Here is an 18,713-nt window from a genome sequence, read left to right as displayed (position 1 = left end):
TTCCTGAGATGTTCCAACCAGATAACCCCTTGTCAATAGAAAAGACAATTTGATTTACACTATTGAGAATGCTTGAAAGAAGCTGAACTGGGGGTATAAAAATCTGTAAAAAGCAGCAGTGTGTGTGCTGACACCACCCGCTTTCTTCTCAAGAGGCTGCAGGAGGAAGATCATCTCCCTTCAAGGATCGTGCTGAGAACTTTAACCTGTCAGCTTTGCAACTTGAGTGTCTTGGATTGGTAAGATCCCAGCTCTCTCTCTTTCTCCTCTCTCTCTAAGCAGAGATTTCTGAACCTGAACTGTATTCATTAAGCTTGAGCTAAGTTTCCCCAAATACTTAGTGAAACCAGGATAATACTGTAATTGTTTGTGTTTGTTTTTCCTTTGCATGTCTATTACTACTAGTGTCATTATATATTTCATCTACTTAGCAATAAATAACTTTTATAGTCAAACTGGTGGTAACGGGGTATATTTTTCATTTGCTACTTCTCCTTCCCCACTTGTTCTGCAGCAATGCTTCTTTTACCTAAGCTAAAGATCCTTCTGAAGCCCAAAAATACTGTGGGGTCTGCCCATCAAGAGACTAAAAGATTGGGATGTGCTGAGTTTGAAACACATAAGTGGATCAGCTTGTACAGGCTGATTGACCCAGTTTGGCGTGCCCTAATGAACTGAATGCTGGCCCATGAGGGTGTCATCTGGACACCCAGCCGGATTCAGAGGTATTCTGTTTAACTGTGTGCTTGTGTCTGACTGTGGTTATTGTTGCTCTGATGAACTGATTCTTGGCATATGAGGGTGTCAGCCTATCCATGCTGATCAACCCGGCCAGGTCAGGTGTGTCACGTTAATCTGTGTGTGTTTGTGTGTATGACTGATTTGGTGACTGGAGGAACCCAACCTCACTGAAACTGAGTCCTGCAAGATAGCTCCATTAGGAGTGAGGACTTGCAGGAGGGAAAGATACAACTCCGTATAGAAACACAAATAACACAAGCAGCACATTAATAGAAGTACCAAGACCCTAGAAACATATCCCAAATAAATGAGCACACCCCAAAGTAATGGGCAAATCTGGTAATACCTGTCAAATGTTTTCTCCTGGCCAAGGGACAAGAGGGGAAATGACAGACCATCCTGGCACGTGAGCTTATGGAGGTCCTGGACCAGGTACAAGTTGTTGAAGATGGTCCTTCCTGGCACTGTGTATATCTGGTTGGGGTGGATCACATCCATGAACATGGACTTCAGACACAGCAAGATGGCTTTGCTACCACCTTGTAGTCCATGCAAAGGAGGGAGAAAAGATAGCAGTTACGTAGGTCGTGGGGGTCCTCCTTCTTGGGCAGGAGGGTCAGCATGGCCCTTCTCCTCAACAGGGAAAGCTCTCTATCCCCTTGAGACTTGGTCCAGACTGCAGTGAGGTCTGGGCCACAGGCATCCCAGAAGGCGCGGTAGAACTTAGCAGTCAACTCATCAATGCCCAGCACTTTGTTGGTGGGGAATGAGCCGAGGGCATCTGAAAGCTCAGACAAGGTGAGAGGAACCTCCAGTTGGTCCTGGTTGCCTATACTAGCCTGCAGCAGACCCTCCCACAGTACCTTGTTGATGTCAGCATCAGTCAGATTCAGTGAGAAGATCTCTACGTAGAAATCCCTCACCCTTTCTCGCAGCTCACCAGGATCCATGATGGAGGTGCCATCATCTGCCAGGAGGCAAGCAATGTACTTCTTGGCATCCCTCCTCTTCTCCAAGGCATAGAAGAAGTGAAAACTGTGATCCATCTCCTGGAGGACTTGGATCCATGGGCAGATGAGTACACTGCGGGCATGGCAGTCATCCAGAGTTCAAAACTCCTCCTACTTCTCCTGATACTCTCCAAAGAAAGATGAGTTATCTGGGTCAGTGACCAGGCACCTCTCCAGCTCCACCACCTCCCTCTCAAGCTGATCCCTTTCTGCCTTTCTCTTCTGGATGTGCTCCTATGTGTAACTGCAGCAAAAGAGCCAGTCACATGCCCTCCCCACATCCCACAATCTCTGAGCTGAGGAGAAGGCGGGCTGCTACTTGCACTTGGCCAGCCAGGATTCCCAGAAGGCTGCCACAAGGTCCATGCTTGCCAGCAGGCTGCTGTTAAAGTGCCAGTAGGCCAGCACTGGGTAGTTTGGCTGCATCATGATCTGAGTATAGACAAGGTGGTGGTCCCTGAAGAGGGCTGGCCTAATGTTGGAAGCATGGACTTTGGTGGTGTTCAGCATAGAGATGTAAATTTGGTCCAATCAGGTGTGGCATACTTACTCCTCCTCCACCCTCACAAAGGTGAAGGTAGTGGTGTCATCAGGGTAGCAGGCATGCCAGACATTCACCAGGGTGTGGGCCAAGAGGACCTCTCTGAGGACTGTGGAAGCAGCCTGGCTCCACTCCCTGCCTGTATGGCTCTGCTTCTCGAGGGTAATATTAAATTCCCCACCAGGGACCAGGCACTCATGAGGGTTGAGGGTGCCAGGGTAGGCAGCTGCCTGCCAGTAGAAATGGGGCATCTACAAGTCATGCATTGGGGTGTAGACGTTTAACAGGTTCATAACTAGCCTTTATGCCCAGACCTAGAGGTGGGGCAGGTGGCCTGGCACAACTTCAATGTCCTGAAGGATTTCTGGCTGCAGGATCAAGGAGAACAGGGTAGCCACCCCACACAATGCCTCTGTGAGGTGGCTGATATACTCCCTGTCTGTCTCCCTACTTCTGCCACCAACTGGTTTTGGTGGCTGGAGTCAAGTGGGTCTCCTGTAGGAAAAGTACAGTGCACCACCTGCAGAAAGAAAAAAAGTACCTGGCACCTGTGGAGACCCATCCTGCAGTGGCAGACATTAAGGGTAGTGAAGTTAAGCAACTTTGTTGCTGGGGCCACTTCAGCTCAGTAGGTGCTTTACAAGTGGCAACACCAGGCCCATGGCCTGGTAGCAACCCCACTGTCCTCTCACATACGTAGAGGGTGTCATAGAAGCTGCAGGCCCATGTCTAGGTCCTGACATTGTGTTGCTTTGACACCTTCCTTCCCCTATCAACACCCTCACGGCATTGAGAATGCAATGCAAATCCCGCCCCCAGTGGTACAGGGAAAGCTGCACCTTATTTCCAGAGTGCCATGTGTTTTTGAGGAAGTGGTGCAGCTCCTCCCTGGGGACCACCAGGACTGAGAGGTCCACAGGCCTCAAGGATCCCACAGAATTCCAGTCATTTTCTTCCTGGCCCTGTGGTTCAGTGGGCTTGTTTCGGATGCTGGGGGAGGTGGTTGTTTCCCTCTTCTCCGCCACAATGGAGACAGAGGTTTGGTTCAGTACCATCAGAACCATCTGGTCCACTGTTTCCCCCAACTCCAGCAGAGAAAGCTGTGCAGCCTCTTGTCATCTCAGGGGATGGCAGGCCAAACACAGGGGTCTGTGCAGGTTCCCCCCAGGGTTGTTCTGCATTTTGGGGTCCCTTCTTCAACTCCCTTTGTGTTGAGACCACAGGGCAAGTCTGGGATGGTTTCTAGTGTGATTCATGGTGGCACAGGAAGAGAGCTGTTAGGTACCATAATGGCATTGGTGCCCTCCCTGGAACCTTGAGGAAGGGGATTTTCCCCATTGGTGCTCACTGGCATGAGCCCCAGTGTTCCCACCTCCCCCAGAAGGTCAGAAGGGGAAGTGTCTGCTGCTTTACACACCCCTGGGGTGACCAAGACCTGTGCCTTGGCACTCACTGTATTATGGGGCAGGTTGGGGTCAGAGTTGGGGGTCAGAGTTAGGCTTCTCTCCAGGACTAAGTAGCTGTCCCAGATCTTCCTCCATAGGGTTGATCTTTTTTTATTTTTCCTGGGGGTGGGGTATCTGGCACAGTTTGGGGGGCATCAGGGAAATCTTTGGTCCCCTTCTGGGTGGACTGGATGGGGGTTCCCTCCATATCAGAGGGCCCAAGCTGCACCTGGGCCTTTTGCTTGGCTTTGGTGACAGTGCACTACCCAGAGGGGACCAGAATCCACTCAGCCATGGGTTGATCCAAGGTTAGATCAGCTGTGGGGGGTGGGAGCAGCATGAGACTGAGAGGTGTGGTGGGCTGGGTGGGGCAGTAGCAGTGGGGATGTGGGCAGAGGCCTTCCCCTTCCTTCCCTCTTTTGCCTGGTCCCCTCTGCCCTGGGACCCCACTGGGGGGCTGAGGTGCAGGGTCCCCTGAGCTTGGGGGGGGAGGGGCTTGGTGCCATAGCTGAGGTGCCAGGGATGCCAGTGGTAGGGGCCAATCCCCTCTCCCTGGTTGCCCTCAGTAGGGCCTGCCCATTGCTGGCCTAGGGGACATTACTGGTGTAAGTGCCCCGGTGCATAGCACCAGAAGCACCTCAGTTACCCCACTGTGTAGTATATGTGGAGCCCTCTGCCTCTAAGGAGCAGAGCTGGAGGTGGGGGGCCAGGCCGGTGCTGCTGGCCTTGCTCCCCTGCTCTGGTCCCTCAGTCCCTGCTGTCATGGCAGCACTCCACCATGTGTCTTTGTCTGTTGGAGCACTCCAATTGACTTCTGAGACATATAAAGCGTTATGGACAGACTAAGGCTTTTACAATATTAGAGTTTTAGCTACCTTTACATTTAGAACATACAAACATAACAACTGCCATTTCATAGATTTCATAGACATTAGGGCTGGAAGGGACCTCGGGAGATCGTCAAGTCCAGCCCCCTGCCCAAAGGGCAGGAAGTCAGCTGGGGTCATAGGATCCCAGCAAGATAAGCATCCAATTTACTGGCTCAGACCATAAGTCCATCTTGCCCAGTCTCCTGTGCCACTTGGGGGAACCAGCACTCACTCCCACTGCTGGAACTCCTGGGGAAGAGACCACCTACTGAGCCTCTCTCCCCTGTGGAGCCTGTTACCCTTCAAGTCTCCCCCAAAGAGGGTTCTCACCAGCTCCCCATGGGACTAGCCCACTGCCTGCTCTACCTGGACTGGCACCCTTGGACTGCTGCCCCCTGCCCCCTGCCTCCACGCTACCCTGCTGCCCCCTGCCCCTGTTGGGGGGGTGCCCTCCACCACCATGCATACCTACTGCTGCCCCCAGCTCCTGCTTCCCACTCCTTATTCTGCTCCTGCCTCCTGCTCCAGTTCCTGAGCTGCCTGGCCACTGTGAAGACTGAGGGGACCCCATAGCACCAGTGGGGCATCCCCCACTGCTACCACGCACACCAGTTGCCTGAGGGGACCCAGCAGCCCCAGCATGGTCCCTACACCAGCTCCAGCCCTGCCAGCTGCCTGGCCAGCACCCCACATCTCTGCCCCACAGATGAGTCCTGTGTTCCCACTCCCCCATCACCCCCAAATTTGTATTCAGGCTGAGCAAGCAAGCAGCATGCCCTCCTCCCCCACTCATGTCTGTCTCAGACCACCTAGTCCTTTGCAGAGCCCGAGTCCTGAATCCCATTCCCCCTTCCCCTGCCCCTTCTGCTCCAGCACATACCAGCCCCTTTCCCCACCACCACAACACACCCTCCCCCACAGTGTGCTCTGTCTGAGTCCTCCTGACCCCTGGGTGATCCTGAGCTCCATTTCCCACTACCTCCCCAACTCAGCCCTGCTACCCCAGTTCCAGAACCTAGGGAGAGTCATCTCCCTGGTCACTCCCCTCCTGTTGGGGTGCCAGGACCCTAGCCTCCTCCATGTGTGCTCCTTCTGCCACCCAGTGATGATCCAGCTGGTGGTGGGTGCTAAGGCAGAGGCTGAGGAGACCCTTGGGTTCCCTTCCAGGGGCCAGATCCACATAAAATGTGCATTAGCCTGTCTTAATGTGCATTAATGCAGGAGCACAGGGCTCCTACAGACATGCAGGGTGCCTTCTCCGACACGCTGGAAATCCAGCGCATTGAAACAGACTTGGTTAATTGAGTCTGCTGGAGCACAGAAATTGACATGCTCTGGCAGCCTTCCACATCGCATGTATCAGCGTCCCCATGCTGAAAAATAGTGGCAGGTCACTTTGAAATAAAACATGTTCAATGAGCTTTAGTTCAAAGCACTCTGGCATCATTTTTTCAGAGTGGAGATGCTGATACACGATGCATGAGTGCTTTTAATTAGCACATCTTGCTAATTAAAGTGCCTGGGACCACATCCCAAAGCACATGCAAATTACCCATGGTTTTTAAATGATGCTTAGGGAGCTTGTCTATGTAACACGTTACCTAGATACACCTCACAAAAATTGCCATTTTGCTAGCTTAATCGCATCTGGAGATACATGTTTTGACCTGGTTTTATCATGTTACTTATTTTTGAGCATGGCAAACTAAACCACCTCCTACATGTTTTATTTTTAGCATGGAAAATTGTGCCCACAGGATTATTTTTATTGTAATAGTTTTTAAACATGTATCTGAGATACAGCCAAAAATGACATTTTCCCTTTAACAGTTGCACCCAGCGAGTGGTGGTAGACAGGTTGGTACTGACATGGAAAGATGTGGGCAGTGGGGTCCCCCAAGGCTTGGTCCTTGGACCTGTGCTACTCAATGTCTTTATCAGCAACTTGGATGAGGGTGTGGAGAGTGCTATGTCCAAATTTGTGGATGACATGATATTATGGGGTAAAGTTAACACACTAGTGAGAAGAGATCACATGCAGGTGGACCTGGACAGGTTGGAAAAGTGGGCAGAAAAGAATAGGATGCCGTTCAACAAAGACAAGTACAAAGTGCTGCATCTAGGGAGAAGGAACCAGCAACACACCCTTACGCTAAAGGATGACCTTCTCAGCACCAAAGTGGCAGAAAAGGATTATGGAGTGTTACGGAGCGGGGTCCTAGGGGTGGCTGTGATCTCCCCTAGTGCCCCCTACCGTGCCAAGTTCACATTAAAGCACCCTCATTCTCACCCGCCACATCTTGATCTTGTATATAATAAAGGGAGGCAGCCTTTCATCCCCTTGGACATGGTGCTCTTTTGTATCCTGGTCCTGTTCTGTACCGTGTGTCTCGATGCCCCAGCCTTATGTGCTATGCGTGGCTCCAACCACCCCTTTACTATGCCCCAAGCCTCACTGATGTACCGGAAGTTGTTCAGTCTGTCTGGCTCTCTGCACCCTCTCTGGCGCTCGGGCTCTCCGCAACCCTTGTCTCGCAATTGCTGCCCCCTTTGCTCTGGGGCCTTCTTGCGCTGCCCCCTTTGCTCTGGGGTTACCGCAGCTTTGGGGCTCAGGTGGCCATAGCCATGCCTGGCCCCAACTCTCCTCCTTGGGGTCTCAACTCCCCGCTGGGCTCAGGCAGCCTCAGCCTTACCTGGCCTCCAATTCTCCGCTCCCCTTCTCGGGCCTGGGGTCAGTGCACCCTGAATGCTACGCCCTTTCTGGCGCTGGGGTCTCCACGCTACCCTGGAGCCCCTATAAGGCCTCCTCCAACCCCTAATAGCCTCACCCAAACCACCAGTTGTAAACTGTACACAGAAAGCTCAAGCCCCTAGGCTACAACATAAATCTAAGCTAACTTGGCTACACCATTATTCGAGCCACCCCCAAGGGTGCTCCCTCCTTTACCCATACCAACTGCTCATGCATCTTGGCCAGTTCTCTGTCTTTGCTCCAGCAGAGTTCCTACCCCATCAGCTGCCAGCAGGAAACTGCCTGTCTGGCCTCAGCCTGGGTTTAAATGGGAGCCAGGCCCTGCCCCTTCCGGTCAGCTGACCCCTACCGGTTACTGTGGCAACCCGCAGCTGGACTCCCTACTTACTGCTTCTCCAGTAGCAGGCATCTCGGTGCCCTGCTACACACCTCCTCTCTTTATAGGAGCAGAGCACCTCTGTGCTCTGCGACACAGAGTCATAGTTGACTCCAAGATGAATATGAGCCATCAATGTTATGAAGTAATCAGTAAACCTAACTGCACTCTATCATGCATTAGCAACTGCATTACAAACAGGTTCAGGGAGGTGATACTTCACCTCTATACAGCATTGGTTAGGTCACAGTTGGAGTATTGCATCCAGTTCTGGGAACCACACTTCAAGAGGGATGTGGATAATCACGAGAGGGCCCAGGGGAGGGCCACTTGTCTGGTTAGGGGCCTGCAGGTAAGGCCCTATGAGGAGACTGAGGAACCTGGATCTCTTCAGCCTCTGTAAGAGAAAGCTGAGAGGGGATCTTGTGGCCATTTAGAAATTCATCAGGGGGGTGGGGGTAGCAAGAAATTGGAGATGCTCTGTTTACCAGGGTACCCACTGGAATAACCAGGAACAACGGCCACAAACTGACAGAGAGCAGATTTATAGTTTCATAGTTTCCAGGGTCGGAAGGGACCTGAGCAGATCATCTAGTCCGACCCCCTGCCATGGCAGGAAAGAATACTGGGGTCAAACGACCCCAGCAAGATGTTCATCTAACCTCCTCTTAAACACCCCCAGGGTAGGAGCCTGCACCACTTCTCTTGGAAGCTGGAGCCGCCCTGACCATGAAGTAGCGCCTCCTGATATCTAACCTAAACCTACCCTCTGCCAGCTTGTGACCGTTATTCCTGGTCACTCCTGGCAGTGCTCAGGGGAACAGTGACTCCCACAATGCCTGCTCATCCCCCCTGACTAGTTTATAACAGGCCACAAGATCCCCTCTCAGCCTTCTCTTTTGGAGGCTGAACAGGAACAGCCTCTCCTCATAGGGCCTGCCCTGTTGTCCCCTGATCATATGAGTGGCCCTCCTCTGGGTTGGACAGGAGGAAGAACTTCTTCATGGTTAGGGTTGCCAGATTCTGGAATGGGCTTCCAACGTATTCTCCCCTACGTTAGGGGTCTTCAAGAGGATACTGGACAAGCACCTGACTGGGGTCATATGACCCCAGATCTCTTTCCTGCCCAGGGCAAGGGGTTGGACTCGATGATCTATTGAGGTCCCTTATGACCCTAACAACTACGAAACTATAAAAGATAGGGGTACAGTGGACATCCCTGTCTTACCCCTGTTTATATGGAGAATGCTTTGCTTAAGTAACCATTTGCCACAGGGGTGGGCAAAACACATCCTGCAGGCTGCATTCAGCCCATGGGCTGATTTTACCTGGCCCATGGCAGGTCCCTCAACCCTGACAGGTGGTGTTGAACCATCCCCATCTTGTGGCAGCCCACAGCTTGCCACAGGATGCCCACACAGCGGTGGTAGATCCAACTCTGCCCGCTTGGTGTGAGGCATAACAGCACAGAGTGGAACTGAGTGGTGTGGGGGCAGTGGCAGTGGTGGGAGCCAACAAGGGTGCTGCATCTGGGGCTGCAGCCAGGACTGAGGTCAAGGCCAGGGCTGGGGTGTCAGTGAGGTGCTGGTCTCCATGGAGACTATGTGAGGCCAGGCAGAGAGTTGCATCCAGGGCCAGGAGCTAGTTCCCATGCAGATAGGCTCCTGACCCCGGGTGCAGGTCACTACCCAGCCTTGTGCGGTCTCCATAGAGGCTGGGCCCCAGCCCCAGCCCCAGATGCAAGGCCCTCACCAAGGTTCCCACTACTACCAATGCTCCTGCACCACTCCGCTCTGTGCTGCTATACCCCATAACAAGCCAGTGGGGCTGGGGGCTGCTTCCACCACACAGGCATGCCAGGGCAAGCTGTGGGCTGGCTCTGGATGGGGTGCCACCCATTTTCCCTAGCCCTGTCCTGGTCCTGGCCGCTACTTCCAAGTGGCAGAGCATGGAGTCACTGCCGGGTCCACCCCCATCCCTCCCCTGCCTGCAGGCTGTGTACCTCAGGCCAGGAGAGAGGACAGGCAAGAGGAGGGAGGCTACGTTCCCACTACTTGGTGGGCTCAGCAGAGACACATGGCTGTCTCCTGCCCCTGCCTCCCCTCCTTGACCTTCTGTGACTGCTCCAATTTCTTCTCTTCTCCCCCTCATGTGTGCTGTGACCCTCCAGCAAGGCCTGGTGGTGGCTTCCAGCTCTGCTCCAGCCCTGCACTGTTACCACCCCATGATTCCAGTCCCAGCCCGGATGCAGCTCCAGGGAGCTGTGTGGGCAGGGTGTGTGGGTAGGCAGGGAGCTGCATCTAGGACCTGGGCTGGGATCATGCGGGTTGTGACAGTGTGGAGCCAGCATGGGACAGAGCTGTGATCCACTCCCTGCACACCCCTGCCTGTGGAACATGCGCCCATTTCAGGGGTGTGCAGATCATAGCTCTGATACAGCCCTGGCGCTGCTCTGACCAGGCCCTGGCATTGCCTACCCATCCTACTCCTGAACATCACTGCCCAGAATCCCATCCCACATAGGGAGTTTTGGTGAATTGTTGTGCAGTGGGGCCAGGTGCTGACCTGGCCCATGATAGTTCACCAAAACAGCCTATGTGGCCCTCAGACCCAAATAATTGCCCACCCCTGATTTACCAATACTCTCCTTCACACTTTACTATTTAGCACTTTGACCCATCCAGTCATCTTAGCTGGAAACCCCATCCTCTGCAATATTTTAAACAAGAAATCATGTTCAGCCATATCATAAGATTTTTTCTAGATCTAGATGAATTATTTCCATGTTTCTTTTCCTCTCTTGCACATCCAATATGACATCTCTCATTAACTATAGGGTTTGGGATATCCTTCTCTCAAGAACAGCACATATTTGCTCTTCTTGTATCACATCTGCTAAACAGCCACCCATTCTTTTGGCCAGTACTTTTACCATCAATTTGTAGTCTACTTTTAAAAGACCTATTGGCCTCCATTTGCCTAACCTGTCTTCCTTTCCCTTCTTGAATATCAAAACTACCACACCTTCTGCAAAATCTTCTCCTATCTCCCCACCCTCCATTATTTCCCTGTGTGTCTATTACATCAGTCCCCAGCCATTGCCATTTTTTTCATATAATTCCACCAGAAATCCATCTCTTCCCAGTACCTCCCCTCTCTTACAAGCTTTTAAGCAGTTCTCCACTTCCCACATACTTAACTTCTCCTCCAATATTTATGTCCATCCTCTATTCCTTCCTTTATCCCCTCAAGGAATACCTTAATTTTTCTTCCATCTACTCCTCTTCTTTTGTACAGCTCTTTATAAAACTCCACTGCTGCATCCATCACCTTTGCATTCTGTTCTATTCAGATTTCTTCTTTAGTTCTCACTGCTTTCAATTCTGTCCTTCTTTTCTTCAGTTCTGCCAAAAATGCTTACAGCATCCTTCCCCCTTCTCTACTCAAGGTGCTCTGGTGAGAAAGATTTTCTTATCTGTTTTCCTTTTGAACTATTGTTCAGTCCATTACTTTGTCTTTCAGTTCTTCTTTCACTTGTACTCTTCTTACCACCTCCTTTCATAATTCCTGCTTCTTTGCCTGCAGTTCTTCTAGCTCTTCCATCCTCTTTGTCACCACTCTTTGACCAATATTTCTGAAAAATCCACTTATTTTTTATCATAGTCCACCACTCCCAGATGCTTTTGCAGAAACTCTTCAATCCTCCATCCTTTATACAGTTCCACATAGTCTTGACAGGTCTTCTTATCTTGTAATAAGTGAACATTTATCTTCCACATCCCTTTCTACCTATCTTTGCTTTCTTCTAACCTCACTTCCATTCTCAGCATCCAGGAATCACTGAAGATCACATCTAAGATTTCATTCTTTCCAATCCCTAGCCATTTGACCTTTATACAAAATTAATCCTTGACACCTGTCTCCAGCTTGGTTCCATCCTTGCAATCACTTTCTCACCAGCCCATACATCCTTTAAACCTCCTTCTTTTGTTGCATTAATAAATAATTTTGATGAGCTGTCTAGCTCGTCCTTTTCTCCTTCCCCTCTGCTATCCCCTTCCTCGATAATGCAATTGAAATCCCCCACCAGAATTTGCTGCCTACCTCCACCTACACCTCTAATTTCTTAAAAGGGAGATCTTTCCTTCTCATTTAGATGGCACATTTATTATTATACATCTCTAACACTTTCTTTTCAAACTCCACTGCCATCTGTTGAGTCTCCCTTCCACAATCACTTGCACTTGCTGCACTTCCACTTCCTCACTCTTGAGCAAAATTGCAACTCTAGCTGCTTTGCTTCATTTACATCCAACTCCACCCACCATGAGGTCGCCATCTTCATCTCTTACAAAGTACCTGTAGTCCCTCTCCCATGTAATTCCATACGGCTGGAAACATATTATGTCCACTTTTACCCCACTCAACATTGGCATAATCTTATCCCACCTCTTCCTTGATAACACACTTCTGCCATTTATAGATGCAATACACAAAGTCACCCTTGTCCATTTAAATTTTACATCTCTACCCTTTTACAGGTCTTCTATGTTGTGGCTTGATGCTGTTGGCTCTAATCCTCCCCCTTATTGCATCCCCGTAGTCTTTGCCAGTTGTTTTATTGCTTTACCATTTAAAAAAGGTTTCCCTTTCCCCTCCCCCTTCCCCTTTCCCCTCTCTATGAGTCCTTGACTACATTTGCTCCAGTGAGCTTTTCGTCAATCCATCTCCTTCCCCCTCTCTGTGTTTGTCTGCCTTCTTTCTAAGTTTCATAGTGTGTGATTTCTTTCTTTTCCCAATTTGGCTCTCTTTTTCTTCCTCCTGCTCTATTCTCACTTCTCCTTTTTATTCCTGTATCATTCTCTCCTCTTTCCCTTCTCTCTCTGTCTCAAAGTCACTTGTTCCATTTATCTTTCCTTCTTCCCCCTCTTCTACCACCAGCTGTATTGCTTCAACTACTGAAATTTCACTCTCTTCTTCCCTGGCTCTTCCTTCTTGTGGCATCTCCTCCATTTTCATGATATGCATTCCAACTCAACATCTTCTTCCCCACTTTCCCTTCCCTATGTCTGCTGCTTCTCTGTAGAACTAGCTTTATTTGAGGACCACAGATGTCCCTCTTCCTGCAAATTACACACTTCAGTATTTCTTGGCACTCCACATGCTGGTGCCCTTTCCCTTCACATCTGTAGCATATTATATAAAGGCAGCATGCAGTCAGGTACCCTTCCTGCCCACACTTGCTACCATTTAGACTGCCTGAAATACATTGTAAACCCTCAATGTGGCCCTATTTGGATTACTGGCAGTAAGTGCATTATTCTACCTGGACTCCTGTCATCTACCCTCATCACCACTTGAACTCTTCATGATCCTGTCCATATTCCATATTTATTACATATCTTCTCAACATACATAACTTTTTGTACATGCTTTTCCAAACATTTTTCTGTCTCCCCCATCTCAGGCATGTCCATGTACAATTGAATAATTATTACCCTTTTTCATGTCTTTTCTCCTGCAAAAAAACTTATCCCCTTAAGTTCTTCTCTCTCAACTACTGCCACATACATCTTCCAAAAATCCTTATAACCTTCTTGGCTCCAAAAGAAATTTCCCAAGACTTCTGGTTAGGAAAGGTGACCAGGCTATTCAAATGTTCCACTCTAACATTCAAAATTTCAAACAATATTTTCTCTATAAATTCATATCTATTCATCATCTGACTTCTCTGTTCTCCTTCCCCTGTTACTACTGCTCTTATTCTCAGATGTAGATTACCTGCTGCTTCATCTCTCACTTCTTCCCATCTTCTTTCTTCTTGCAGGTATAGCTTTTTCCTCCCACTACCCTTCCTCTTTGCTTCAATCACTCTAATTCCTCATTCCTCCCTCCTGACCTCCTATCCTCCTCTTTACCTGTTCTCCCTGCTGACTGGACTCTTCCCTCATTGCTTTCTTCAATAAAACCTCCTCCAAAACTACTGATGCCACCACACCTTTCTTTCCTACCTTCTTTCATCCCTTCTTTCCCACCTGCATTCATCCTCCATCAGATTCTTGATCTTCACTTCTGCTGTCTGATTTGCTTCTCACCTCTTGGTCTGTTTTTCCTTCCATAATGCCACCGTCTTCTCCAAAACTACTGTTCTGAGCCCCAAGAACTCCTCCTCCATTCCAGTGCTCTAACACTATCTCCCTGGCATTCCTGGCATCAATCAAGAAAATAAACAACAAGGCCTCTGGCCAGCTACTCCACTTAAATATAGCCAGGCAATGGCCAAAAAGTTATGCCACTGAGGGAAACCTACCAGAAAAATAGAATTATGTAACTTAGCTGAATAAAATATATGTAAGTGTCCATTGCACACAGTCCCCCTAGTGCCAACACTTTTTCAAGTCATGGTGAGCCACCATACTGACTACATTTCAACTACCTGTTCACTCCCACAGCTGAGCTTCACCTTTCTTTCCCAATTCCAATTATTCCTATTTCTTCACCAGCCTTAAATGTCTGTCAAACATCACCATACAGGCCCCCAAACAGTTCACCCAGAATTCCTCTGTTGTCCCTTCTCTTAGCTTGTTCCTATGATTGGTGTGGCTCTGCCCTCATGAGGTGGATCCAAACCAGCTTGCCCTGTGCCTCATCTGCATGTAAATTTTTGGTGGATCACTGGACTCATGACAAGAATACTCAGTTCCAGTCATAAGGGAGGGGGCTAATTAGCACATGGATCCTTTGAGGTGGATATCTAGGCCTGATTCTGCTAGGCACTGTAGAAATACACAGTAAGAAACAAGCTTGCCTAGAAGAGCTTAAGGTCTAAATGGATAAGATAAGCATGGGAGAAACCAAGACACAGCTGGAAGATGAAAGAATTGCCCAGTGCCACAAAGCAGCTCAGTGGCATAGCCAGGAATAGATCCCTGCAGTGTCATAGCCACTAGACTATAGCGTTTTGCTATACATCACACTGACTGTATGAAAGAACCATGATAATTAGTAAGGAGACATGAATACCATAGTTTAAGTAAATCAACAAAATGTGTGATGTAAAAACAAACAACACATAATGCTACTTTTAAAGGAAGTTAAAAATACTAAGCCAAACTTATCCCTTTGTTTGACTTCAAAGAAGTAACATCAGGGGTGAATTTGGCATGATATTTTTATTCAGTTTGTCCATGATTTGCCAAGCTCATTATTTTTTTCTCATTTCACTCCCTGTTAACCCAGAAACAGGAGCCCTTTTGCAATAGGTCTTAGAAGCAGGAAATCTCAAAATATGTTTCTAATTGTCAGACTTTTCCCTGCCCTTCTGCTGTTTCTCTTCTTAAGGAAGCACAAGGGCTTTGAGTGAGGTGCCACTGGGGAAAATGAAAAGAGAATCAAGGTCAGGCGGGAAAACCACACAAGAAGCAGGAAGAGAAGCTTGCAGATAGGTTCATGACCTTCATATTTTTTCTCATTGTCCAGGAGAGAGTGAGAAATTAAGAGAGATAGGAAGTTAAAGCAGATGTGTGTATAACCCCTACCGAAAGTCAGCAGAGCACTACCAGAGATGCATGGTGGTAAAGAGGGTTACAGCTTCTGCACATCTAGATTGGATCTAATCTTTGTTTCCAGGCAGTGGACACAAATCCAGCAGGCAAGGGCAGACTGTGTAGAGCCTGGGCTCCAAAGTAGGATTCAAACTGCAAAGAAAATATGAAAAATGTTGGGTAATTCAAAACCATTTTAAAGCAAAATATCACCATTCAGATAAAAGGTAAAACTGCAGTCTTGACCACATACGGTCACTGCACATAGCATGGAGCTTTTCACAAGTGTGGACAGATCATTAATCCCAATGTCCTGACTAAATTTCCAGTGGGGGAATCTCACTATTTCTTCCTGAATTCACTCTATGTTTTTATTGGATACAATTATCTACATTTTCTATCTCTTGGACAGTGTTCTGATCATCTGAGCAGAGTTGGACTGGGCCAGTTATTGGATGAGAGACATCTGGGAAAAATCCAAGAAGTGCAGACAGCAGTGTTGATGTATAAATGCAAGGTATAATTCTCCCAGTCAGTATTGACTCAGTGGCCTGAGATGGACCCAAGGAGCATTGAGATCAGTGCTGTAGCAAGAGGCGGGTGAGCAGGGCTGTTGCCCCAGGCGCTGAAGTGAAAGGGTGCCAACAGGTGCTGCCCAGTCAGGGCGTGGCACAGGATGGAGCAATGAGAGGCTCGTTTGGGAGGGTGCAGGGATCAGGGAAGGGAGCTCCCACCAATGTGTGAACTCCTGGCCAAGCATGGTGGGGATATGTACCCCCCAGATTTGTGTGTGAGGTAAGAGCAGGCTGCTGCTATAGGCTTTACCCCAGGCACCAAACTTTGCTGCTACAGCACTGAGATTCTGTTTTTCTGAAAAGAATTTAAACTTCTGCTATCATTTTATAGATTCCTTGGCAGATTCAGCAAGAGCAGGGGCTTTATTAACCCTGGTGCCTTGGCTAAAATCCAGTTTGAATAATTATACTCCTGTCTATTTAAAAAGTCTTCTGTGTAGCTTAATTGGTATGAAATTATTTTTATTTTCAGTTTAGTCCTTAGTGAATTCACTGAGAAATTGAAGGAACTCAGCACCTCACTGCACATGCTAAGAACCATGCAAGATTGGACCCTATGTTTTCCTAAAATACTGTTTAGCATTGCTATGCACCATTGGCCAATCCTGCCCCAAAAGTAGCTATGTATCAGTGACAAAACAAAGTACACATGTGACTGTATCCCCATGTGAGTGTAGCTGCAAGCTTTAGGTAGATAGGTTCTACAATCCCTTCACAAAGTATGTTGGGATCATTGACAAAAGGTGGCACATAGATATATTATCCTGAGTGCTAAAAGACAAGCAGAAATCATATTTTATTATAGTTGATTTTTTTAAATCCATTTTTTTTACTTAATTTTGAAATTTATACCTTGGGATATCAAGTTTTCAAAATTTGAAAAAAATAAATAAGCCAGCTCTAATAAGCATAATATTTATAATAGTCAATAACATATGCATTATGTTAATAGGCTATTTGAGTTGAGAGTTGACAAGAATTCCAGATACAAGAGGAAAATACTAACTTTGAGATGTTCTATTATAACTGTGTAGCTCTACAGGATACAACCTTTAATTCTGCAGTCTTGGACAAGATTGCACAATATAGTGACATTCCAGCTTTGGTCTACTGCTGATTGATAGAACTCTCTCCAGTGGTCGGCATTTTACAAACTAGCAAGTGTCTGGGAGGCTGAAAGGGGCAATGGGTCTCAGAATGGACCACCAGAAAATAAAAGTTGGACCACTACTCATGTAAAAGTTTTATTCTCCATGTAACATCCCTCTTTACTCAGTCACCTGTATTAGCTTGGGGCAATAGGCTGTGTGCCACTTTTAGATCCTTATTCTAGGTAACTATTACTAAGAAGCTATGAGACATTTTTCAGCTAAGTCTAAAATTATTCTGTGAGAAGTGTTGACTCTGTAAATTATAAGGGCTTAATTTTTGCAACCACAACTAGCAGAAAATGAATGTGTGAGATGATAAATGGAAAGAACAGTTAATATACTGGTATTTATGTTCTGGCTACCAATAGTTGTTCACCGTCCAGCTTTTTCTAGATGAAGCAGAGGTACACTAACTATCATATAGGGCCAGGGTAGATATAGAGGGGGTACAGTGGTGCAGTTACACACCCCTTTCAGACAACGCTATGGCACAGTCTCTTTCTCTTGTTCTCAGCACCCATTTCCTTCCCCTCTATGCTCAGCAGCATGTCTCCTCTCCTCCTCTTCCTCCTCCCCTCCCCAATACTGCTATCGCTGGCTGCCCCAAGGACAGGGGAGCTCCAGACCTGCTCCAGCCAGTCTTCAAGGGAAACTGGGCTCAGTGGGGGAAAGCAGCAGCTGTGGCAGCAGTGGGCAGGTTCCTCTTCCCTGCCTGGCCCCCCAGGATGTTCTTTGCCAGCCCAGGAACAGGCATGAGGAAGGAAACCCCTTGTACTGAAGCTGCTGCTGCCCCAGCCCAGACCAACTCCGTGCCTAGCCCAGGTGAAGTGGGGCAGGAGCAGCAATAGAGTTCCCCCTGAGCCTGGGACAGCTGGGAACATTAGCAGCATGTGGGCAGGGGAGTGGGAAGATGATTTCTGAGGGCATCACAGGGCAGGATTTTTACCTGGTTAAGGGACTTAAAAGATCCCAGGGTGCTGCTCCCACAGTGTGGTCTGCCCACCCTGATGGGAGGGTTGCTGCTCCCAAACTGTCTTTTACAAAATCCTGGATCTGCCCACATACAGAATCAATATTCTGGTGATACCTCAAAAAACAGTGATCAGAGATCTGTTACCCAAACCTGGTAGCTGCAACAGTTCCCTAAGGAAAAAATGGAGTAAGAAGACTTAGGGAAGAAAGGAGACAGACAGAAATTTTGATTACTCCTTAAAGCCAACCTTTGAGGCAGATGTGCCACAAATCAGCCCAATACCCTCTCCAAGCACTCTTTCATCCTCTTCTCCTGCCTCATTGACTGCTTTGCTTTCTGCTCCCTGTACTGTGCTCCCTGCCTGATCTGCTATTCTTTTTTTTTCTTCCTGCCCTGTGCTTCCTGCCCTGCTTGTCTCTGTCCCCTCATGAATTTGCCATGTGCTACACACAGAAGCTTCCCATGCTACTTGTGGCACATGTGCCAGAGGATGACTACCCCTACTTTAAGCTACATGATCTGGAGCTGGTAGACTGATGGGAACTTGTTATTGACACCTCAGAGCAGCCCAGAGTTGTCTAGGGACAATGATTTATGATTTATGCTGCAATGATTCAATGTGGCATGATTTATGTTTCAATATTGTATATAAAGGTGATTGCATAATAACTAAAAAATAAACTTTTACTCTTGTATATTGTGTGTGGGGGATGAGTTGTGGTGGGGGTGGGGATGT

This window comes from Crocodylus porosus, unplaced genomic scaffold, assembly GCF_001723895.1.
Source record: "Crocodylus porosus isolate Cpor-Errol unplaced genomic scaffold, CroPor_comp1, whole genome shotgun sequence".
Taxonomy (NCBI): Eukaryota; Metazoa; Chordata; order Crocodylia; family Crocodylidae; genus Crocodylus; species Crocodylus porosus.
Note: the sequence above shows the minus strand (reverse complement) of the source record.